The sequence below is a fragment of the Phyllobates terribilis genome, unplaced genomic scaffold, assembly GCF_046119375.1.
Source record: "Phyllobates terribilis strain yellow unplaced genomic scaffold, ASM4611937v1 Scaffold_1__5_contigs__length_1240528914, whole genome shotgun sequence".
Taxonomy (NCBI): Eukaryota; Metazoa; Chordata; class Amphibia; order Anura; family Dendrobatidae; genus Phyllobates; species Phyllobates terribilis.
In genome coordinates this window covers 911,271,871-911,285,149 of record NW_027362761.1, presented here as the reverse complement: position 1 = coordinate 911,285,149, position 13,279 = coordinate 911,271,871, and positions in this window count along the sequence as shown.

Genomic DNA, 13,279 nt, shown 5'->3' with positions numbered 1-13,279 from the left:
GAGACATTGGACAACAACGTTTGAGGTCCCTTTTCTTATATTACTCTTGTGAAAATAAAAAAAAATTGGGTCTAAAGTAAAATTTTGAGAAAAAAAGTTAAATGTTCATTTTTTCCTTCCACATTCCATTAATTCCTGTGAAGCACCTGAAGGGTTAATAAACGTCTTGAATGTGATTTTGAGTACTTTGAGGGGTGCAGTTTTTAGAGTGGTGTTTTGTGTACTTTTGGGTATTTTCTGTCATATAGGCCCCTCAACTTCAAATGTGATGTGGTCCCTAAACAATTGAATGAGAAATCACTGATCAACTTTTAACCCTTCTAACTTCCTAAGAAAAAATATTATGTTTAAAAAATTGTGTTGATGTAAAGTATACATGTGAGAAATGTTATTTATTATTGTTTCTGACATAACTCTCTGGTTTAAAGGCATAAAAATTTAAATTTAAAAATTGCAAAATTTTCAAAATTTTCACCAATTTTCTTATTTTTTTTACAAATAAACGCAAATCATATTGAACAAATGTCACCACTATCATGAAGTACAATATGTCACGAAAAAAAAATTCTCAGAATCAGTGGGATCCGTTGAAGCTTTCCAGAGTTATTACCACATAAAGTGCCAGTGGTCAGAATTGTAAAATTTGGCTTGGTTATGAAGGTGAAAACAGGCTTGGGAGGTTAAAGGGGTTAAACTGTGAAGTCCTATATTATTGTTATCTATAGTTATTTTTTCTGGGATATAATAAGTAGAAATTGATCAAGCATCTTTGAAATGAGTAAGAGAATAACTTGTAGATAATAGATAATTCATCGACAGCTATTTGTCAAATCTAGAATACTTATAGTGTAACTTAAAGTCAATAATCAACTACAAGACAAATGTTCTATATGTATTTTTATACTATTGAAGTTAAAGAGTTACTATATAAAATTAAACAGATGGCAAAGTCACTGTGCTATTGGTTTTATTCTGTACTCTACTACAGCGACTTTTACAATGCTGTGCAATGCTGTGCAGTAGTAAAGATATGATTGCTGAAAAACAATCTTTTTAATTACATCAGTGTTGGAGTACAATATTGTTCATTGTTACATAGCTTAGTATTTGTCTCTCCCTATGACTCAGTCTAAAGTACTCTTTACCAATTCAATAGACAGGACTTTCAATAAATTTTACTGGGTTGTAAAGTGGACATGAATACTTTTTGCTTCATTTCAAATGATTTATTTTTAGTTATGAAGACTAGGTAAAATGTAGTGTTCATTCACTCCTGGACTATCATCATTGTTTAGTTTCTGCTTTTTCCTCTGTATCAATAGTGTGGTACTTGCCGCATATAGTCTTTGCTGAGTCTAGTTTTTTGTGTACATGATTGTTTACTCAATTATCAGAGTTGTTCAGAGATTACAAAGAGTAAGTACTAGAAATAAGTGAATCTTTTTAATTCTTCCAAAAAATTATATTTGAATAATCGCCTTCAAAAAATGGCCTTATCCACAGAGCTACATGTGACTAACTAGTATAGTCATAAAGACTGAATATATAAATATATAGTAATGACTACAACAAACAAAATGTAACATCTTTCTTGAAGAGATGCGTTTTCAAGCTCCATCTGAAAGCTATGAATGCGGTGGATAATCAGACATGATGGGGAACAGAATTTCAAAGGATTGTGCACACTCGGGAGAAGACTTGGAGGTGATTGGGTGAGAAATGTATGAGTGTCGAGAAGAGCAGGAGGTCTTGTGAGGACCAGAGATTACGTGTGGGTAGATATTGGGAGATTAGTTTGGAAATATATGGAGGAGATAGACTATGGATGGTCAATGTTATTTGTTTAAACTGAATACTGTGATATGACTAAACAAGAAATGTTAGGTAGATACACGTGCAAAGTCAGCAATGGCAACAGACTACAGTATTCGTATAGCGTGAATGAGTGTCAAATGTGACAACTAAAGGTGCGCAAAAAAACACAGTCACAGTTAAATGCCTGATTATTTTACATTTGATTTGCTATTTTTTTAACCCAATAATTCCCCTCTTCCCAAAAAGAACTGAAAAAGCAATGCTAGTTTCTAAGTAGGTGTCCCAGAACCCAAATGTGGCAGCAGACCAAAGCAGACCACACTATTGGTATGTACAAGTGTAATATTTGTAAGGTTGTGTACAATTGTAATATTTTAGTGCCAAAGCAGGTGTGCAAAACAAACAAAACAATAGTTTGTGACATGCAAACTTAGCAATGTAGATGTGACGCTGGCTAGTCACTTCTCACGGACAAACCGTGAGGCAGGGAAATAAAGGAGTGTACTTAAAAGGCAAAGGGGAAAGACAAATGAATAGTCAAATAGCAAAGTCCGAGGACAGGCAACAAAGATCAGAACAGCAGAACACAAAGCACAAGGAACACACACCACCGAGCAAAGCTACGACTAAATAGCCAGGGAATTACCCAGAAAAGCAGAAAGTGTGACCCCTGGAGGAAACTCAGGGGGCCCAGATTGATTGGGCTGGACAATCCTTAATTTGCATAGGAATATCACAGCATGCCTCAACCCTTGGGCGGCCGGGCTATCCCATTCATAAAACGGACAGCCCAGCATGCCCTTGAAATCCATTGGGCGGATGAGCTGTCACTCACTGCGTCCCTAGGACACAGTGAATGGCAGAATCGTAACAGTACCCCCTATTCTAGGGTGAACCACTGGACCCCAGGTTTCCCAGGAAATCTTAAATGGAAGGCCCTGACCAAACGATCGGCCTTTACAGAGTGAGCTGGGACCCAGGATCTCTCTTTGGGTCGGTATCCAGTTCAATGAATAAGGTATTGGAGGGAGTTTTGGCCCACGATCCTCTATACTTTGTACTCTAAGCGTCCATAAACAGAACCCGGAGGAGGCGGGGACGATGGAGATACTATAGAAGGGACAAACTCCTTTTATAGGGATCTATGGAAGACATTAGGAATACAAAGAGACGATGAAGCTTCAAGCTAAAAAACACCGAATTGACTACTTCCATAATCCCATAAATGCCAACAAACTTCGCTGACGTTACTTTAAGTTTAATATTTTTGGATGACAACCAAACCTTAACACCTACTTTATAGGCAGGATAGTTTTCTATCGGCCTTCCGCTTTTGACGAATCTGAGCAGATCGAATATTCTTTTGAACCTCCCTAAGGACATCTCAGAGTTTTTATATGGCTTCCTCCACCCCAAGACACTCAAAATTCATCCTAGAAAATTCACCAAAATGGGGATGAAAACCATAATTACAAAAAATAGACGATTTTCCGGTAGACTGATTGACCCGACTGTTAAAGGCAAAGTAAGCCACAAGTAAGAATGAGAACCAGTCTTTCTGATGAGCCACAACGAAACACCTTAAACTTTGTTCCAAAATTAATTTGTCCTTTCTATATGGCCGCTGGGTTCAGAGTGGTAGGCAGAGGAAAATGACATGCCAATCCCCAGTATACTACAAAAAGCTCTCCAGAATTTGGAGACAAATTGCACTCCCCTATCAGACACAATGGTAAGAGGAATTCCATGCAATCTCACAACATGGCAGATAAACAACCTGGGGGTGTCTCTGCATTAGGTAACCCTGACAAAGGAACAAAATGAGCCTGTTTGCTGAATCGGTCAACCACCACCCATATAACAGTTTTCCCACCAAACAGAGGCAAATTTGTCATGAAATCCATGGACAGATGAGTCCACAGTCTTTCTGGAATTGGCAATGGAGCCAACTCCCCTGCCATCCAGTTATGACAGACTTTAGTACATGGGCAAACTCAACAAGCCGATAAAAAATCTTTAATATCTTTATTGATAGGCTGCCACCAAAAAAACCTAGTAATAGCTTTCTGCACAGCTGCGACTCCAGGATGACCACTCAATACGGAATCATGAAACTCCAGCAACAAATGCAATCTTAGGTACACAGGTACAAACAATTTGGGCCCTGGTGTAGCAGAAGAGGCCAATGACTGGACATTATGGAACTCCGATTCCAACTCCGAGGATACCAAAGAAACCATAATACTCTGAGGAATAATGGAGGATGGAGGTTCTGGAAGAGAAGCTGAATAAAAACTGCATGACAATGTGTCAGCCTTCATATTCTTGGACGCCGACCTGAACGTGATAGATAAATTAAAAAGAAAGAAAAATAAGGACCATCTGGCCTGTCTAGGAGTTAATTGTTTAGCTGATTAAATGTAAGCTAAATTTTTATGATCAATGACCACAGTGATCCGCAATGACCACAATGAACCGCCCACTCCAAAAAATGCCTCCATTCTTCAAAGGCCAATTTAACAGCAAGTAACTCACGATTTCCAACATCAGAATTTCTTTCAGCAAACGAACATTTTCTAAAATAAAATGAACATGGCACCCTGAGATACTATGGCCCCTACCCGAAGTAAAACCCCTAATGAATTTTCTATAATGATTGACAAATCCAAAAAATAGTTGCAACACTTTGAGATCGAGGTTGAACCCAATCAATTAAGGCCTGCACTTTCCTAGGATCCATCTTAAACCCTTCATCAGATAAAATATACCCCAGGAAAGAAATTTTCTGAATAAAAAAAATAAGTTTCTCTAATTTAGTAAACAAAGAATTTTCCCTCAACCTTTGTAATACCACATGGACATATTCCTGGTGAGAATCCAAATCCGGCGAAAAAATCTAAATAAATTCATCAGGAAGAGCCACAAACATTGCAGCTACTGCCGGCTGCGAAGAGCTTTAGGAAACTTTCATCAAGCTAGACATCTGCAACTGGGACTGAGATTATTCAAGGCTCTAGTGCTCTTTAGCTAGATCCTGAATAATTTGAGTCAGATTCACCACCTGATCACAAAGCGTATGAATGAGATCCATAGTGGCAAAAAAAAATGTATACAGCCAGTCGCAATGTGAAGCTGGTCATTCACTTATCACTATTATTATTATTTATTATTATAGCGCTATTTATTCCATGGCGCTTTACATGTGAAAAAGGGGCATACATAGCATACATACAGTACAGACCAAAAGTTTGGACACACCTTCTCATTTAAAGATTTTTCTGTATTTTCATGACTATGAAAACTGTACATTCACACTGAAGGCATCAAAACTATGAATTAACACATGTGGAATTATATACTTAACAAAAAAGTGTGAAACAACTGAAAATATGTCTTATATTCTAGGTTCTTCAAAGTAGCCACCTTTTGCTTTGATGACTGCTTTGCACACTCTTGGCATTCTCTTGATGAGCTTCAAGCGGTAGTCACCGGAAATGGTCTTCCAACAATCTTGAAGGAGTTCCCAGAGATGCTTAGCACTAGTGTTGAGCCACCCCCGTAGTGTTCGAGTTCGGTTCGGTTCGTCGAACACCCGTGTGTTCGCCGAACTATTTGTCGAACACCTTCGAACACCGTTAAAACCAATGGCAGGCAAACAAAAACACATAGAAACACATAGAAAACACCTTCAAAGGTGTCCAAAAGCTGACAAACTGCTCAGAAGACACAACTAACACATGGAAAAGTGAAAAGTACATATAGTCATGCGAAAAGAAAAGAGGTGGAGGAGTAAAAGGAGGGGGAGACACAGATATAGGCATGTCATGCCCTTCTAAAATCCAAAAAGTGAGAAGCCGACACGTTCAGTCCGCTCCTGCCCGTGCCACCTCCGTGTCGCCGGGTTTGTGCCAGAGCCGCGGTGAACCCTGACGGCCAGCCCCCCTCTCCCAATACTGGTGCCTGTCCGCTGGTGGGTCGAGCGAGCCCCCCTGTGGTGGAGGCAGCTCTAAGCTTTTTAATTTAAATTGTCTCTCTAATTTGAATAAATACACTTTAAATCCATTTACAAGGATCTATTGGAGGGCAAGTCTCATGCCAGCAGCCGCGTAATTCCAGCTCCAGTAGCGTCCACTAAAGCTGCTGCAGTTAAAAAGCTTTTATAAGGATCGAGCTCGGCTGTCCACCGCAAGGCATCCTACTGCCAGTCCGAGCCCCTATGCCTTGGGGTGCCTCCTGATGCTCTTCACTGAGTATCCCGTGGTCCCGAAGCATTTCCTTTGAAAAAATGAAGTGTCCAAACTACAGGTGGTGTAGCTTGCTTAACAGCCGGGATAATCCGCTGACTAGCAGACCCTGCTACTAGGCACAAAGTATTTCCTGGGCTAGATGCAGTTAAAAATTTGTAATTAGATACTCTCGTTGGATGCTGAGAAAGCATTCCATAGAGTCTCCTGGCACGCCATATATGATTCTCTTAAAAAGCTTGGGGTAGGGGTCTAGGGGACCCTTTTATAGCCAAAATCACGGCCCTGTATCGCAATACGTCACCTAGGCTGAAGATAAATGGAACTGTAGCACCCTGAGGGCTCGGTTGCTACAGAGGTATTGCACCTCACCCAGAGGTGTGATATCTCACTCTCAGGTAAGGATGTAGTGTGGATCAGGACCCGACACCTGCATGCATTACACCACATTGCCATGGGGCAGGGCGACCAATATGCCCCTGAGATGGGCACGACAGTCCCTGTCCCTGGCTGGAGTGGGGGGAGGGAACACTGAGGAAGGGGAACCCTGTAGTGCAGGAGCAGGGAGGAAGCAGTTCCTGGGTGCATTGAGAAGGGAGTATAAAAGGTGGGCACCATCTTAGTTCAGTGCAGAGAAGTCTGAGCAGAAGTGGCAGGGAGCAGGGGCTCTGCATGAGCTCTGCTCCGGAGGCGGGCCTAGTAACAGAGGCCCAGGCCTGGAAGAGGGAGAAGGAAGGAAGAGGAGCGGAGAAGGCTCCAGGAACGAGGAACGAAGGGATCTCAGGGGTGCGGACGGGCGAGTCGCCACCGCACGCCCGAATCCACCTGCGTGGAGGGGTCAGGCCAAAGGGGGAGACCGGTCCCCGAAACTAGTGGAGGCAGGAAACGACCCTCAGCTAGAAACAGGAGGCTGTGACATTTTATGTGGCGCAGCCCCTCGCTACACCCGCTAGGAAGGCACCACATAGGGTCAGGGAAACTGGCGCCAAGTTTACCAAGAGGAGGCCCGAGGCAGCCGGACAGAAGGGTTGGTAAGAAAGGCCAGACAAAGGACACACAAAGGGGGTCCTGTGAAGCACTCCAAAGTTATCTGGGAGTTGTCTGAGCCCCTCACCTGGTGAGCACAGTACGACGTGGGCAGAAGTCACCTGCAGACGTGGTCTGGATAATAAGAACTGTGAGTAAAGGCCCTGGACTGCATCACTGACTCCGTGTCATTACTGCTGCTGCCCTGCACCATCACCCCCATCCTCCGCATACACTGCCCTGAGGCTATACTCCTCCCGTGGGGAGTTATGCTACACTCTGCTGCACCCACAACACCAGCCTCAGCGGTCTGCCCTGGAGCGGCGGTTCACTCTGACCGCAATCCACGGGTGGCGTAGTCGGACATTTAAACATCAAAACCACATAAATAGTTCCGCCACTGGTTTGACCGCCCTGAGCCATGGAACCGGGTTGCCGCCACGGAGACTACAACCACCAGCATCCACCAAAAAGGGTCCGGCTCCGGGTGTCCCAAGGCCCAGGGGGCGCGTCAGAACATTTTCATCACCTTTCACAATCACCAATGGGACAAGGCAGGGATGTTCTCTGTCCCCTCTCTTATACATCCTAGTGACGGAGCACCTGCTCTCATCAATTCGCCATAACCCCAATATTAGGTGGATTGAGGTGGGAGGCACCGAGTACAAGTGCTCTCTATTTGCTGATGATGTCCTAGTATATATCACTCAATCACATATATCCATCCATGCTGTTATGGCTGAAATAGATCACTTTGTTACATGGTCAAATTTTAAAATCAATGCAGCGAAGTCTGAGGCCCTCGATGTCTCCCTCCCCAAATCCATATAGGATTCCATCCAGTCCAACTTTCCCTTTGCCTGGCCCTCACAGGGTATCAATTACTTAGGAATTCCTATTCATAGAGACCTCTCCCATCTATGTTATCTTAATTTTGGGCCCTTTATTGAACAACTCCATACAGACCACGGTTGGCAAGTTAGAACTGTAAGATTCACTACGTGAACCACTGGTGTTTTGTGGAAAAGCACATGTACACTGTGTTCCAAATTATTATGCAAAAAGTGTTTAGGAGTGATAAGGGAAGAATTTGTTTGTTTGTCAGTTAAACTCATTGATGGTGATGTGTGTCAGGGCTCTTTATATCACTGTAAGCAATTGCAGACACCTGTGCTAATTAGTTTGGCAGGTGTGTCCAATGAAAGGCAAGACTACTTAAGAAGGCTGTCTCACATTATTAAGCAGCCTACATTTTCTGCCAAAATGGGAAAGAAAAAGGATGTGTCGGCTGCTGAGAAGCAACAAATTGTGGAGTGTTTAGGTCAAGGCATGACTACAATCAACATTGTGCGATGATCAGGATGAAGTGTCTTGGCAATCAAGAAGTATGTAGCTGATTCACAGTACACACATGTGCGTGCTGATAAGGGCAAATTGAGGACTCTTTCCTACAGGCAATTACGTCAGGTTGAAAGAGCAGCGGCAAAAAGCCTTGTCATAGCAGCAGACAAGTTTTTGAAGCTGCTTGTGCCTCCAACGTCCCCCGAACAACAAGATGCAGGGTCCTTCAGAGGTTTGCAGCTGTGCATACGCCATCCTGTCGACCTCTTCTATCCACTTCACACAAGCAGAAACGGCTCCAGTGGGCCAAACATTACATGAAGACTGATTTCAAAACTGTTTTGTTCACGGATGAGTGCCGTGCAGCGCTCGATGGTCCAGATGGATGGAGTGGAGGATGGCTGGTTGATGGACACCCCACGCAAACACGGCTACAGCGCCAACAAGGAGGAGGTGGAGTAATGTTTTGGGCTGGAATCATGGGGAGAGAGATTGTCGGCCCCTTTAGGATCCCTGAAGGCGCTAAAGATGAACTCCATAATGTATGTGGATTTTCTCAAACAGCACTTCCTGCCATGGTTCAAGAAGAAGAACCGTGTATTTCACAGCAAGATCATTTTTCTGCATGATAATGCACCATCTCATGCTGCACATAAAACATCTGCATCTCTGGCTGATATGGGCATAAAAGGGGACAAACTTATGGTGTGACCCCCATGCTCCCCTGACCTCTACCCCATTTAGAACCTTTGGAGCATCATTAAAAGGAGTGTCTATGATGGCGGGAGGCAGTTCACATCTAAGCAACAGCTCTGGGAGGGTATTCTGTCCTCATGCAAAACAATTGAAGCAGAAACCATCCAAAACCTGACAAATTCAATGGACGAGAGAGTTCAGAAGCTCCTTTCGAACAAGGGGTCCTATGTGAAAATGTAACATCACCTAGAATAAAGTTTTGAGTTGAAAACTGTTTGATTTCAGTTTCTAACAACCTGCTAATGCTTATAATTTCAAAAATGACCATTTTTTTGGTCTTTATTAAAATGAAAAGGTTGATCGAAAAGTTTGGGGGATCTAAGAGTGTGGCAACCCAGTAGTCATGATTACTTCGAATTCTGACAATATGAGGGTCATGCTGCAGGTAGTGCAGCAAGAAGGCACTTATGTGTCTTGCGCATCTCGGAGCCCCAAAATTATTTTCCAGGCTAGATGCAGCTAAAAATTATTATTAATTTTAAATCTGGTGAAGCTTTAGTATAGATGGCCTAATAGGATCAGTGCTGCACACTGCTACAAAGCCCAAATTATTTTCCAGTCAAGATACAGATAAACATGATTAGTAATTTGAAAGCTTAAAATGGTTGGTAGGGTGATTTTAACCAATCATCAAGCTTTTACTCTCCCCAGGATGACACAGGGGTAGAAAAGTCGTTTCGGATCCATGATTTGTTCATCTTTATGAACGTGAGTCTGTCTACATTATCAGTGGAGAGCCGCGTGCGCTTATCTGTCAGCACACCACCAGCAGCGCTGAACACACGTTCAGACAGAACGCTGGCTGCGGGGCATGACAAGATCTCCAAGGCGTAAGTGGCTAGCTCCGGCCATTTATCCAGATTGGAAGCCCAAAAAGAGCAAGGGTCCAGTGACACAGTCGTGGCTTCAATGTTTACTTGGAGATACTCCTGTACCATCGTCTCTAGGCGTTGACTATGTGTCAGACTTCTTGTCTCCTGTGGCCTTGCAAAGGATGGGCTAAAAAAGTGGTGAAATGATTCCGCAAAATTGATGTTACCAGCAGATACTGTGGTTCTGTTACGGTTTGAGTGCTGAACACTTGACGGTCCCACGGTTGGCAAGTTGGAACTGTGAGATTCACTACGTGCACCACTGGTATTTTGTGGAAAAGCACATGTAAGATTCTGCAACAGTCTCTGCTGATACTCCTGCATGCGTGCATCCCTTTCTATGGCAGGAATAATTTCTGCAAATTTACTTTTGTACCGGGGATCTAACAGTGTGGCAACCCAGTAGTCAGGATTATTTCTAATTCTCACAATTCGAGGGTCATGTTGCAGGTAGTGCAGCAAGAAGGCACTCATGTGTGTTGCGCATCCAGGAGCACCAAGTCCCTGTTGTGTTGGTGGCGAGGTAACAATCATGCTTCCTTCCTCTGTCCTCTCCCCCCAACCTCGCACAACAGAAATGTGATCAAGGTCTCCCTCATCTGATGAGTCTTCCATCAGTTCGTCCTCCACTTCTTCCTGGGCTCCTGCACCTTCCTCACTAGTTTGGCTGCTACCATGCGCCCTGGTAAAACCATCTCCCCCACCCTCACATGCCTGCCACCTTGGTGCTGCCGACCGTCTGGACCTTGCAGATGTTAGCCCTTCCGCATACAACTCCTCCTCCTCTACTTCCTCCACCTCCTCTTGTGCCACCACCTGACTCCGAATTCTGTTTAACATGTGCTCCAGCATGTAAATCACCGGAATAGTCATGCTGATAATGGCATCGTCAGCACTAAACATCTTCGTCGCCATTTCAAAACTGTGCAGAAGGGTGCATAGGTCCCTGATCTGAGACCACTCCTCCAGCGTGATTTGCCCCACCTCTGGATCTCGTTGGCCCAGGCTATACGTCAGAACGTATTGCACCAGGGCTTGTCGGTGCTGCCACAGTCGCTGCAACATGTGCAGAGTTGAATTCCACCGGGTAGGCACATCGCATTTTAGCCGGTGAAGTGGCAGGCCCAACGACTTCTGTAGAGATGTAAGTCGCTGAGCTGCGGGATGCGAACGGCGAAAGTGAGCACACAGCGACCGTGCCCTCTGCAGAAGGACATCTAGTCTGGGATAGTGGGCTAAAAATTGCTGGACAACCAGGTTCAACACGTGAGCCATACAAGGCACGTGTGTGACATTGCCCCGGCGAAGGGCCGCACCCAGGTTTGCAGCATTGTCGCACACGGCCTTCCCTGGTTTCAGGTCCAGTGGAGACAACCATTCATGAAATTGGTTCTCCAGAGCTGACCACAACTCCTCAGCTGTGTGACTCACATTTCCCAGACATTTCAATGTAAAAACCGCCTGATGACGTTGAGCCCTACTGCCAGCATAGTAAGGAGGTGTGCAGGATCCCTTCTGCGCAGTTAGAAAGCTTGTGGCATGACCAGACAGGCTTTGGGTGCAGGTGGAAGACCGAGAGGAGGTTGAGGAGGCAGAAGCAGTGGAGGAACTTTGACATAAAGAGGATTGACGCACAACTCGTGGGGACGGCAAGACTTGGACAGCAGCCCCTTGTCCTGCTGTCACCATAGTTACCCAGTGCCCAGTCAGCGACATGTAACGCCCCTGTCCATGCCTACTCGTCCAAGTGTCTGTGGTGAAATGCACCCTGTCACACACAGAGTTTCTCAAAGAAGCGGTGATGTTGTGTGCGACATGCTGGTGGAGCGCAGGCACACCTTTCTTTGAGAAGTAGTGCCGACTGGGCATCTGGTACTGGGGCACTGCGACGGACATAAGGTCTCGAAAATCCTCTGTGTCCACCAGGCAGAAAGGCAGCATTTCTGTAGCCAAGAACTTGCAGATGGTGAAATTCAACCTCTTAGCTTTCTCATGGCTAGGAGGAAATGGTCTTTTACTTGTCCACATCTGAGGGACCGAGGGCTGGCTATTGTGCTTAGACGGGGTTGATAAGGGTGTCCCCGGCAAACTGCCGGTCTGTGAGGAAGATGCAGGCGGACATGTTAGGTTGCCTTGATCCAAAGGTGGTGCTATCGATGTCGGACAGCGCTCAACACCAGCTGGTGTTACCACCTCCAAAGAAAATGATGACCTGCCAATCACGCTGGCTGTTGCGGGTAAAGAGGTGGCAGGTCTGCGCCCCAAAACAGGTGTGACTGCTGTCCCCCCAGTCACAGAGGATGAAGAGGCCGCGGATGCACAAGATATGGCAGACGGTGGTTGGCCCGGCCGGCTAGGCCGCATTGTAGCACACTGAGCTTCCCACTGCAACTTATGCTTCATGTCCATGTGCCGGTTCATGCATGAAGTACTCAAACTATGTATTTTTTGGCCTCTACTTAGCTTTTGCTGACAAATGTTACAGATAACACGAGTTGGGTCATCTTTGTCGATCTGAAAAAATGCCCAGGCTATGCAAGGCTTAGCACCCATGCGACCTGAAGAGCCACCACGACTTGTGGTGAGAGGCAGAGTTGTGTTTGAGGATGCAGTTGTTGACGTGCTTCCAGTACTACGTCTCTGTCCAGGAAGGCGCAACCTGACCTCGTCGTCACTAGCATCTTCCTCCACCTCCTCTGCTGACCTCATCTCTTGGCTGACTGTGGGTTGACAGTAAGTGGGATCTCCAACCTCATCATCATCACCCTGTGCGTTATCACACCCGTCGTCCTCAGAGCCAACCTGTTCCTGCCCTGACAAAAAACTAAAGTTGTCGCTCCAATCAGGTATTTGAGTCTTATCATCGTCTTCCTCATTGTCTCCACCAACAGGAGTTACAGTTTGGGAATGAGGGTCTACATTATGGTCAGAACCTTCTGCGTCTGGTCCTGGATCCGACTCATAAAGATTCTGGGCATCAGTGCAGATCATTTCCTCGTCTGGATTCACAGAAGCGCTGGAGTCGACCTCTGATTCCCAGGCTATAGTATGAGTAAACAGCTCTGCAGACTCAACCATCTGTTCTACCTCATACTCAGACGGGCAGCTGGAGATTTGGGAGCTGTGAGGAAGCAAGTGCGATTGGGGTGACACCTTTGAGGACTGGAGTATTTGTGATGTTGAAGTTGATGTGGAGGAGAGCCCACTTAAAGGAGCACTTGATAT